Genomic DNA, 10,136 nt, shown 5'->3' with positions numbered 1-10,136 from the left:
CTGCTCTGGCGGCGCCTCCCTCCCTTCCTAGTTCCGGTGGGCACAGGCGCGGCCTTGCTCCGCGCGTGGCCCTGCTCCGGCGCGGCGTGAGCTCCTCTCTCCTTCTCCATGGCTGACCGTGGACGCGAACCTACCCTGCCCCGCCAAGGGCTCCAACGACGGCCTCGGTGGTGCGCGGCCCCTCGGTCGGCGGCCACAGCCCCAACCCCGATGCGGTGCAGCCCTGCCGGTGGACACGTGCAAGAGTTCTGCCTATGGTTGCCTACGAGAGGTCGAAGAAACTTCATGTGAGGCTCATGAGCAGGGTCCACATGTAGGTGAGAGAGCATGGTAACAGCCACAACAGCTCAACCAAAGAGCTTTTGTTTTTTCTCACAGGCCACATCCCGCGAGCTGCTTTTTCAAAAGTCACGACATAGAGCTGCTTTTTTAAAGGCCACAGCCGAACCCAACCGGGCCTGAAAATGCTGCCGCTTGACGCCCCCGGTCCAACTGTCCAAGCTCCCACGTGCTTCACAAACGCACGCACTACTGAAAAATCTTCGAATTTCATGTCATAGGTTCCATTGACGCCCGACTTTTACTGTATCGATCGATCACAACGAATGCAGCAAAGTTTTCGTCCCCTTTACACATACTACATCTGTCCGCGTTCGTCGACAGGCAGAGTTGAATTGCAATTCGTCGCATTGCATGTGCTGCTGTGGATCACGGCCTGTCCATGGACATGGAGGTAGTGCTGCACACTGTTCCTCTGTGCTGCCATCACCTCACCTCCGTCCTTCGGGTTTGGAACGGATGGACGATCTATGGCTGGACTCCGTGGTTTATAAATATAAATACGCCCATGGTCTCGCCATTGACACTTCAGCCTGTTCAGAACAGTTGCCTTGTTCGTAAGAAAATACTGCGGGCTGGTTTGTGTGAAAGAAAAATACTCTTCCTGACTGAAAACACTGTTCATGTGAACATAACGCGTGTGAGAGGGCTGGCCAGCACCGGCCGGCCAGCCGCTCCAGCCGAACAGGCTGAAGACGGTCCAAACCACAGCGCTGGATCAGTGGATCGGTTCTGCCTGCCTTTGTGCCGCTGCCCACCGCGTTCGAATCGCGTTCGCAGCACCTCTCCACGACCCCTATGACAGGGCCTTCTATATATATGCCACGCGTCTCCGCCAAACGGTCACGGTTCCCAGTGTCAGGGCCCACGCACATTTTCTATATATATGCAAGGTCATTCAGACATGTCTATTACAATTTTCATTCCAAAACTGATCTCTAAGCATCGTCATCAAAGTAAGTGTATATTGTTGTTTTTCGGACCAAACTGCTTTGTTTTTTCCCCCTGACCTACAGCCTGTTCGCTTGTTGATTTTAGCCAGCCCAAACCAGTCAACCAACAGTGTTTTCCTCTCACAATAAACCAGCACCAGCCAGCCCAAACCAGCCCAGAAACCAACCAGCGAACGGGCCGCTAATATCTAGACTGTATTATCAGGACCTTGCGGCCCAAAATATTCAGACTTCAGAAATATTCAGAAAAAAGAGAAATGTTTAGACTTGACATAGGCTATAGTATTCAAGAGAATTTTTAGATTCAGGATCCAGTACAGTTCAGAATTGATTCAGACTTCATATATATAGACTGAAATATTCAAGCCTGGCATATTGAAAAAGAAACAACATTACCATTCATTGTCTAATTTTGCTCCATATAAGATGAAATGTCATTCCTGCACTTTTTTTATAAGACTCATACCTACAGTTAACTTACAAGAGAACATACCTAGCACCTTTTACTGTATTAGCGCCACGTTGCCAGGCACTTCTGCGGCAACGTCATCCGGAGGCTCACCGTGGGGCGGCGCCACTTCGCGTTCGCGAGCCCCCAGCCGGTTGCGGCCGCCGGTCCCGGGCGCGACGAGGCGGAGCACGTGGACGCGCTCTTCGCGACGCTCAGCTTCCTCGACGCCTTCTGCGTCTCCGACTACTTCCCGGCGCTCGTCGGCCTCGACCTCGACGGCCACGAGCGGGTCGTCAGGCGGGTGATGAGGACGCTGAACCGCCTGCACGACCCCGTCGTCCAGGAGAGGGTCGAGGAGTGGCGTCTGCTGCGGAAGGCCGGCGAGCGACGCGACGTCGCCGACTTCCTCGACGTCCTCGCCTCGCTCGACGACGCGGCGGGCCGGCCTCTGCTCACCGTCGAGAAGATCAAGGCGCAAACCATCGCAAGCTAATCCATCTGCCACAACACACACGTTCTCCCTAGCTACTTGCCGAAACAAACGTAACAACATGGTGTCATTGACTGTACAAGTACCCTTTAGTGCTGACAAAGCTTCGTACCACGGCACATGCTGACGAACCAACAAACGGAAAAAAAGGCAGCAAGTAGGGTTATTATTAACTGGTGCAATAGTGAAGCAATGTAGAAGTTCCTTGCTTTATATATGCTGCTGACTGCTGTGAAAGCTAGCTGGCTGGCCACCAAGTGCTGAAAGTACTGTCTTCACAAACTGACACACGTGGAGACATACCTTCATCTCGCATCTATGTGTGCACGTACTTTCTGTGACACATTGACACGGGTAGACCCTTGACTTGACACGGGTGCTCATATTTTTCTATATTTATTTCAACGTTTAACGATGCTATTCTTTCGATGGTAGCCAACGTGTCCGTCGACAGCGAGACACGCGCTCGTGCATGTGAGCGTCTGCAACTGGGCCTCGCAAAAAAAAGTATTTGCCACACAAATAGACGCTAGAGCAGTGGCGGATCCAAGGGGGGGCTGGGGGGGCTCCAGCCCCCCCTAATGTCTTGATTTCAAGCCTAATCACTGTAGCAAAAGCTTGATTTTACCATTAAATCTTCATGTAAATCAACATCTCCATTGTTTTAGCCCCCCCTTATCCCGCATCGTGCATCCGCCACTGCGCTAGAGCGTTCACAGTTTAAACATTCAGTTTCTATTTTGGGCATCACTCTAAACATACACCAGGGAAGGCCTTATATTTTTGCTTCATATTCATGCCTAATCATGCATGCAGATGAAGATCCACCTAAGCAGTGACTGAACAAGCACAACATTCAACACGCGTGCAGGCCATATATAATGGGCAAGCATTGCTGCATATGCATCCACGTACGTGGGCACGGACATATACAACAATGAGCAAGCATTGCTCATCGCTGCATATATATGCATATGGCCATGTGGGCACGTTGTTTGACTGTACGTGACGTGGCACCGATCGCGGCCGGGTAGCACGACCATATGCGTGCATGCAGGACAGCATGATTGCGACGGTGGACAACCCGTCCAACGCTGGCCGAGATGATGAACCGGCCGGACGTCATGGCCAAGGCGATGGCCGAGCTCGACGCCGTCGTCGGCCGGGACCGCCTGGTCGTGGAGGTGGAGTCCGACGTGCGCGACCTCAACTACCTCAAGGCGTTCCGGCTGCACCCGTACCACCCCCTTCAACCCGCCGCGCGTCGCCATGGCGGACACGACCATCGCCGGCTACGCCGTCCCCAGGGGCAGCCGCGTCGCGCTCGGCCGGAACCCCAGGGCGTGGGACGACCCGCTCGAGTTCCGCCCCGAGCGGCACCTGCTGCTGGCGGCGAGCGGCGTCGTTCCATGTCAGTAGGCAAGTGGAACGCGAAAGCCAATTCAAGAATGAATTGCCTGAAACAGATTGATGGACGTACTCCTGCGCCCAGATTGCATTGCATAGCTACCTCGGTACAAATTTAAGCTCATTCAGGTGAACGAGCAGAGATGGCTGCGCATACTGTGGAGCTATGAATCCGGTCTCAAATGCTTATGCCTGTGGGCAGAAACTGCTGTTCTAGGATGCCAGAGCCAGACCGCTACATCAAGCCTCGTTCTGTCCTAGTTGTAGCAAGTCAGGAGGGACATGGAGATCACTGGTAGAGAACAGAGCTTTACTTCCGGTGGGGAACCTCCTCTAGTCCTGGTTCTCCACCCGGGAGCAAGCATCCGGGATTAAAGGGTGGTCCTTTAGTCCCGGGTCAGGAACCGGGACTAAAGGGGATCTTTAGTCCCGGTGGGTAACACCAACCGGGACTAAAGGTGCCTCCTGACATGCCACGATGGCCGGCACCCTTTAGTCCCGGTTGGTAATACGAACCGGGACTAAAGTTTTTTTTCTTTTTTCTTTTCTTTTCAATTTTTTGTTTTCTTTTCAAAATAGGTTTTCGAAGTCGTATTGTACGATGCTAATTATACATTTATACGCGCGTATAGTATATTTCGGTTCAAGCACAATGAACGTATTAAATCACACAATTCAAGCATAGAAATATATATATATATATATATATATATATATATATACACATGCATGCATGCATATGTGTATTTTACATTATATTATTTCATGTGCATATATTACAAAAGATTGCATTACAGTTGTTGTGATATAACAAGTTTTCTCTCATCCTCTAGCTTGGTTCCATGGCAGTGTTGGGTCGAAGTAGAACTCGCCCTTGAAATCGATGACCTGCTCATTAAAAAATCCAGCTATAGACTCTTGAATTGCTTTGATTTGGTCTTGCCGTATGACCTTTTCCTCCAACCATCGAGCCTACAGGTTTGAATTAAAGAAAAATAAATTAATATATGTACATACATATATACATACATACATATATATATATATATATATATATATAAAGACATAGTAACACAATCAATAATAATAATTAAATGAATATATAGTGTATTTTTAACGTACTTTGAGTCTTTTTGTAGGAGTTTTTTGGGAGACCACCTTGATAAACTTGTAAACATAGTAACTACAGTAGTTGTTCCCCTGTTCCTGCCTCAGACACCATTTTACGAGAAAAAGATTTATCATCCAATCTGGTGATCCGGTGAAAGCTATATGTTTAATTAATAAAGATGATGCGATTTAGGGAACTTACTTTCAAAGGGATTACATTCAGTGGCGCTTTGCATTTTCCCATGTGTTGCTTCTCAATAAAGGTTTTCCAAACACTGTCCAATAAAAAATTTGTCACGTCATCAGATATAGTTAATCATCATGTTTGTGTGTATATATAGTTGCTAGAGATACCGAAATTACCTCTGGATAATATCTATCATATCTTGGTAGTCTTGTTGTGGTTTTCTCATCGAGTCATAATTATCAAGTGACTTTTCACCAGATCGATGTCCATCAATATCCAGTGATTGCTGCATGTGTTTATAGGATATAACGCATAACACTCATTAATTAACTAGAATCAACATATGAGCCATTAAGGATGATCGACATTATTAACACTCACTTGAAGTTGTAGGGAAATAGTATATCCTTCTTGTGGCGTTGGTTCACTAAGAAGTTCATGAGGTTACTCTCTGGCTCAGACTTCCAATTAGTCTTTGGAGTAACTGGGTCTTTGAATACTATATGGGGATCAACAAAATCAATTTCATTGCAGCCTTCCTTTCTGAGCTCTGTCATTGTAAATCTGCATATATATAGTACTTGTTAGGATAATTTATATGCATATACACACATATGACAAGTTTAATAATAGATCGAAAGAATTATTACTTACAGGCAATAGCAGCTAATGATAACTTTGTCCAGAGAGGTCAGGTGGCATAGTTGATGAAATTCTGCAAAGTCAACATACATAACATCATCGCCACGGAACCAATGTTCGTCTCTAATTCTGACACCAATGCAGAAGTCTCCACCGGTAGACGCCTGCATGTACCACTTGTTTAGCAGGTACATTTGCGTCCCCAGATCAGATAAAGCTTGAGGGTTGTATAGACTCTGGCCTAGTACAAATTTTTTCTTCCAAATATCAACCTCCGCCGCACTCTCAATGTTTTCATCACCAAACATCTGGTAAAGGTCGAGACCAGTCTCATCAATAAATTTACCAAGGTGATCTAAATCGACATCCGGAGGTATGTTTGCCTGATGCATTAATCCTAAATTCGAACCATATTCATTACCAACAACTAGCGGGGGGACTGATTGGTGCGATTGTTGTCCGAGTTGTGCAACTCCTTTCCCTGCCCGCTTCTTTTTCTGTGCCGCCTCAATTGACTTGGTGAGAGTGCGGTCATAGTCCGTTAACGTTGATTTAGACGGCTTACGAGATTCCCGTTGTTGTTGCTGGTAAGAAGCCACCTTTTTTCTTAGAATATCTGGAGCTACGAAGAAGTACTGTTTCTCCGGGTTTCTCCTTGCTTCTTGATTCTTTATAAGTTTGTCATAGAATCTGGACATATCTTTTTTATATGCATCAGTTCCTTCTTCCTTCTCTTCAGATATTATTTTGGAAATAGCCCTTGGTTTCACGGTGGCTTTCTTTACCGACGGGGACTGGTTCTTCGTTTGCGGGGCTGGCCTCTTGCTAGTACTTGGCTTCTTGGTAGGCGGGGGCGGGGGAGGCGTTGGAGACCTCCTTGGAGGTGGTGGCAGCGACGTTGGAGACCTCCTTGGAGATGGCGGCTGCGGCGTTGGAGACCTCCTTGGAGATGGTGTGGATGCAGCCTCGCCTTCCAACACATTGTCATCGTACAGAGCACTATGATGATCTGGCGATTGAACAATTGGATTTAGGTTGGGGGAGGATCTGCTACAAAAAAAGGAATGACATATTATTATGAGCAGATTGTTAATTATTTAAGCCAATATAAATTAATGATGTAGTGTTTTCATCCGCACCTATGGTGAGGTAGTTCAGGAGGAGGTGGAGGCGACATCCCGGGAATGATGATGTAGTGCTTGCACCATAGAATGAATGTCTTCTCTGCTTCTCCGAGAGTCTTCTCGCCATCACCTCCAGAAATGTCAAGAGGCAAATCACTAAAACCTTTTTTAGCTTTATCTACCGAGATGGTAGCATATCCTTCTTGGATTATATTTCCATGAATCCTTGGTGTCTTGGTTTGGTCGATAGGATTAACAAGACCGATAGCCACCTTGATTGTGGATTTCCCCTTAGGAATGTGTAGCTCACACGATGTACAAGGTTCAGTGACGTCATCCACAGGGAAGCATAGTCCTGTGTCCCCTTGATTTGGTATCTCCGTGGAAGCGCAACTGCTTTTCAACTGAACAGATTGGCTAATGTTGATTCCTAGCTCTGATGTCTGCTTGCTTACACTCACTGCTATTTGCACTTGCCTTCTGATTTCCTCCTGCATTCTCGCTTCAAGGTTTTTTTCCTGCTCCTGTGCTTCACGCACCGCTTCCTCCAACCTCTGGAGCCGTTGTGCCTCTTCTTCCTTCTTTCTCTGACGGCTTCTGTAGGAAGGTCTATCTTAAGGGAATCCATGCTCCCATGAGACACTTCCTTTGCCTTTAGTTCAGCCACTGTGTTCAATAGTCCCGATGGCGTATGTCAGTTCATCCTTCTCTCTGTTGGGCCTGAACGCACCACTAGCAGTAGCTCTCTGAGCATAAAACAATCTTTCTACTGCTTCTTGCAGTCTTGCGCCATAAACACACTTCCCTGTCTCCTGGTCCAGTGTTCCCCCATGAGCGAAAAACCAATTCTTTGCATGCTCTCCCCACTCGAGTGATTCTGGTGTGATACCCTTGGCAAGAAGGTCTGCTTCCATTTTGTTCCACTTCTTAATGGTAGTCGGGTAGCCACCTGATCCCAAGTTATGGTGGTATGTCTTCTGTTGGGTATTACGTTGGTTCTTTATCACTCGACTCACACCATCTTCCGACGTCTTGTACTGTACAAACTCATCCTAATAGGGCCTCTGCTTTGAGATCGGGCTTGGGACAGTAAAATCTGGTGCTATGTTCTTCTTGACATACGTCGTGTATAGGTGTTTCTTCCAAGTCTGAAACTGGGTGGCCATCTTCTTCATTGCCTAATCCCTAACTCGCTCCTTTAATTCATCACCATCTATTATATCATTATAACCATCTGTTTGGAGCGTGAAATGTTCAAAGACATCATTCCAAATTAATATCTTGTCACGATCGGAGACAAAACTGATATGAGGAGCATTGGTCTTCTTCTTCCATTCGCGGATACTGATCGGGAGCTGGTCCCGTACAAGGTAACCACAGTGGTGCATGAATTTCATTTTATTTGCCCCCCCCCGGTTCGCCTGTATCCACATTGAACTCCGAGATGATGAAGCGGCCCTCCAATGGCTTTTTGGGACCTCGAACATTTTTACTCTTCGTTGTAGTTGTTGATGTCGATCCAGAGGGCTACAAAAACATAAACATTATTTTTAATGTCATGAGCACACATAAGACATATGATAATATATATAGCTAATAATAAAAAATATATACTTGGCCAATATGTTGTTGCTCATTTTGTTCAAGAGCTAAGTACTGACTCCCGTCATCTGCATCCTCTTGCACGTTATTTTTAGCACCATCATCGCCGGCAACTTGAGTGCCAGTGTTGATCAAATTCATCATCAACTCCTCCTCATCCATGTTTCTCGAGTCGGCCATCTAGCTTCAAAAAACAAAACCAATATATAGTACGCCAAATCTTTGCTTACATGCGTAAAATCTATGAACAATATGCATTATTAAATCTTGCCCCTCGGTCACGGACGCAATTTGCCACACTAGGGCGAATTGCGTCGGTACTAGGGCGAATTAGGGCTATACATAAACGGCTGAGGGCGAATTGCGTCGGTGACTAGGGCGAACCACGTCGGTGACATCAACAACGCGGTTCGCCCTAGTCACCGACGCAATTCACCCTGGTGTGATTGTTTAGCGTTAACGATAACGATAATACGAATGTTGATCGACTAGGCCGTGAGAGAGGGCGGTGTGACAAGAGTGGCGGTGCTCCACTCCACCATATATATGTTTGTACACATGGGTGAACGAGGGCGGCGGTGCTCCGCTGTATACATAGAAACGCATGGGCGAATGAGGGCGGCGGTGCTCCGCGACGTATATATACATGCATATGAATACAAATGACGTATATATACGTGTCGGCGCGGTGGCCGGTGTGCTGACGACGACGATGTGAGGCGGGCCGGCGTGCTGACGACGATGATGTGAGGCGGGCGGGGCGGTGTCGGTGCGTGATGTTGTGATCCTATGTACCATGTGAACCATGTAGTCATTCATCATATATCTTAAACTAAACATAGTCACTTTATTAACTACAATATATCTTATGCCGACACGTAATACGAATGTTGATCGACTAGGCCGAGGGCGGTGTGACGAGAGTGGCGGTGCTCCACTCCACCGTATATATATGTTTGTACACATGGGTGAACGAGGGCGGCGGTGCTCCGCCGTATACATAGAAACGCATAGGCGAACGAGGGCGGCGGTGCTCCGCGACGTATATATACATGCATATGAATACAAATGATGTATATATACGTGTCGGCGTGGTGGCCGGTGTGTTGACGACGACGACGTGAGGCGGGCCGGTGTGCTGACGACGACGAGACTCTTGTGCATCCTCTCCACACGCGTTGCGCGCTCGTCGATGACACTCTTGTGCATCCTCTCTATGGCTACAGCAAGATGGAGTTCCGCTTGCTCCTCAAACCCCCGTACCCTGTCTAGGGCAGGGTCTACGACGGTTGTGGCGAGCCCACGCTCCCTAGCTACCAACAGAAGGCTTGAACCTTGAAAGGCTTGAAAGGTATGGTAAGATTGCTCTCGTCATTGCTAGCGTTGTCTTCTCACTGGTTTTTGGAACCTGGCCAGTGGCCATGACAGCCACGCGCCATTGCCATGAAAGCCGAGAGACGAACTCACCTCAGGCGGGCGCGGTGGAGGGCCATGGGCACGCGCGGTGGAGGGCCGCACGAGGTCGTCGGCGCGAGGTCATCGGCGGTGGAGGGCCGCACGAGGCGAGGCGCGGGCTCCGGTGTCATAGAAGATGAATCAGCGGCGGTGCGAGGAAGAAGAGAGAAAGGGCAGCGGTGTTCAATGAGGAAGAAGAGGAGGGGATCGATCTGCGCCAGGCACTGGCGGTTATATACCAGGGAGATTTACTCCCGATGCCAGCCACCAGCCGGGAGTAAAGATCCTTTACTCCCGGTGCGTATTACCAACCGGGAGTAAAGGTCCCTTTACTCCCGGTGCGTGTTACCAACCGGGAGTAAAGGCCCGGTGCGTG

At 48.2% G+C, this 10,136-nt stretch overlaps 1 pseudogene; it reads left to right on the top strand.

The window, feature by feature from the left end:
* Nucleotides 1-847: 847 nt before the first annotated feature.
* Nucleotides 848-10,136, top strand: part of LOC136536490 (tyrosine N-monooxygenase-like) — a 35,976-nt pseudogene continuing 26,687 nt past the window's right edge.

The sequence above is a fragment of the Miscanthus floridulus genome, chromosome 2, assembly GCF_019320115.1.
Source record: "Miscanthus floridulus cultivar M001 chromosome 2, ASM1932011v1, whole genome shotgun sequence".
Taxonomy (NCBI): domain Eukaryota; kingdom Viridiplantae; phylum Streptophyta; class Magnoliopsida; order Poales; family Poaceae; genus Miscanthus; species Miscanthus floridulus.
Note: the sequence above shows the minus strand (reverse complement) of the source record. Positions and strands in the feature narration are given on the sequence as shown.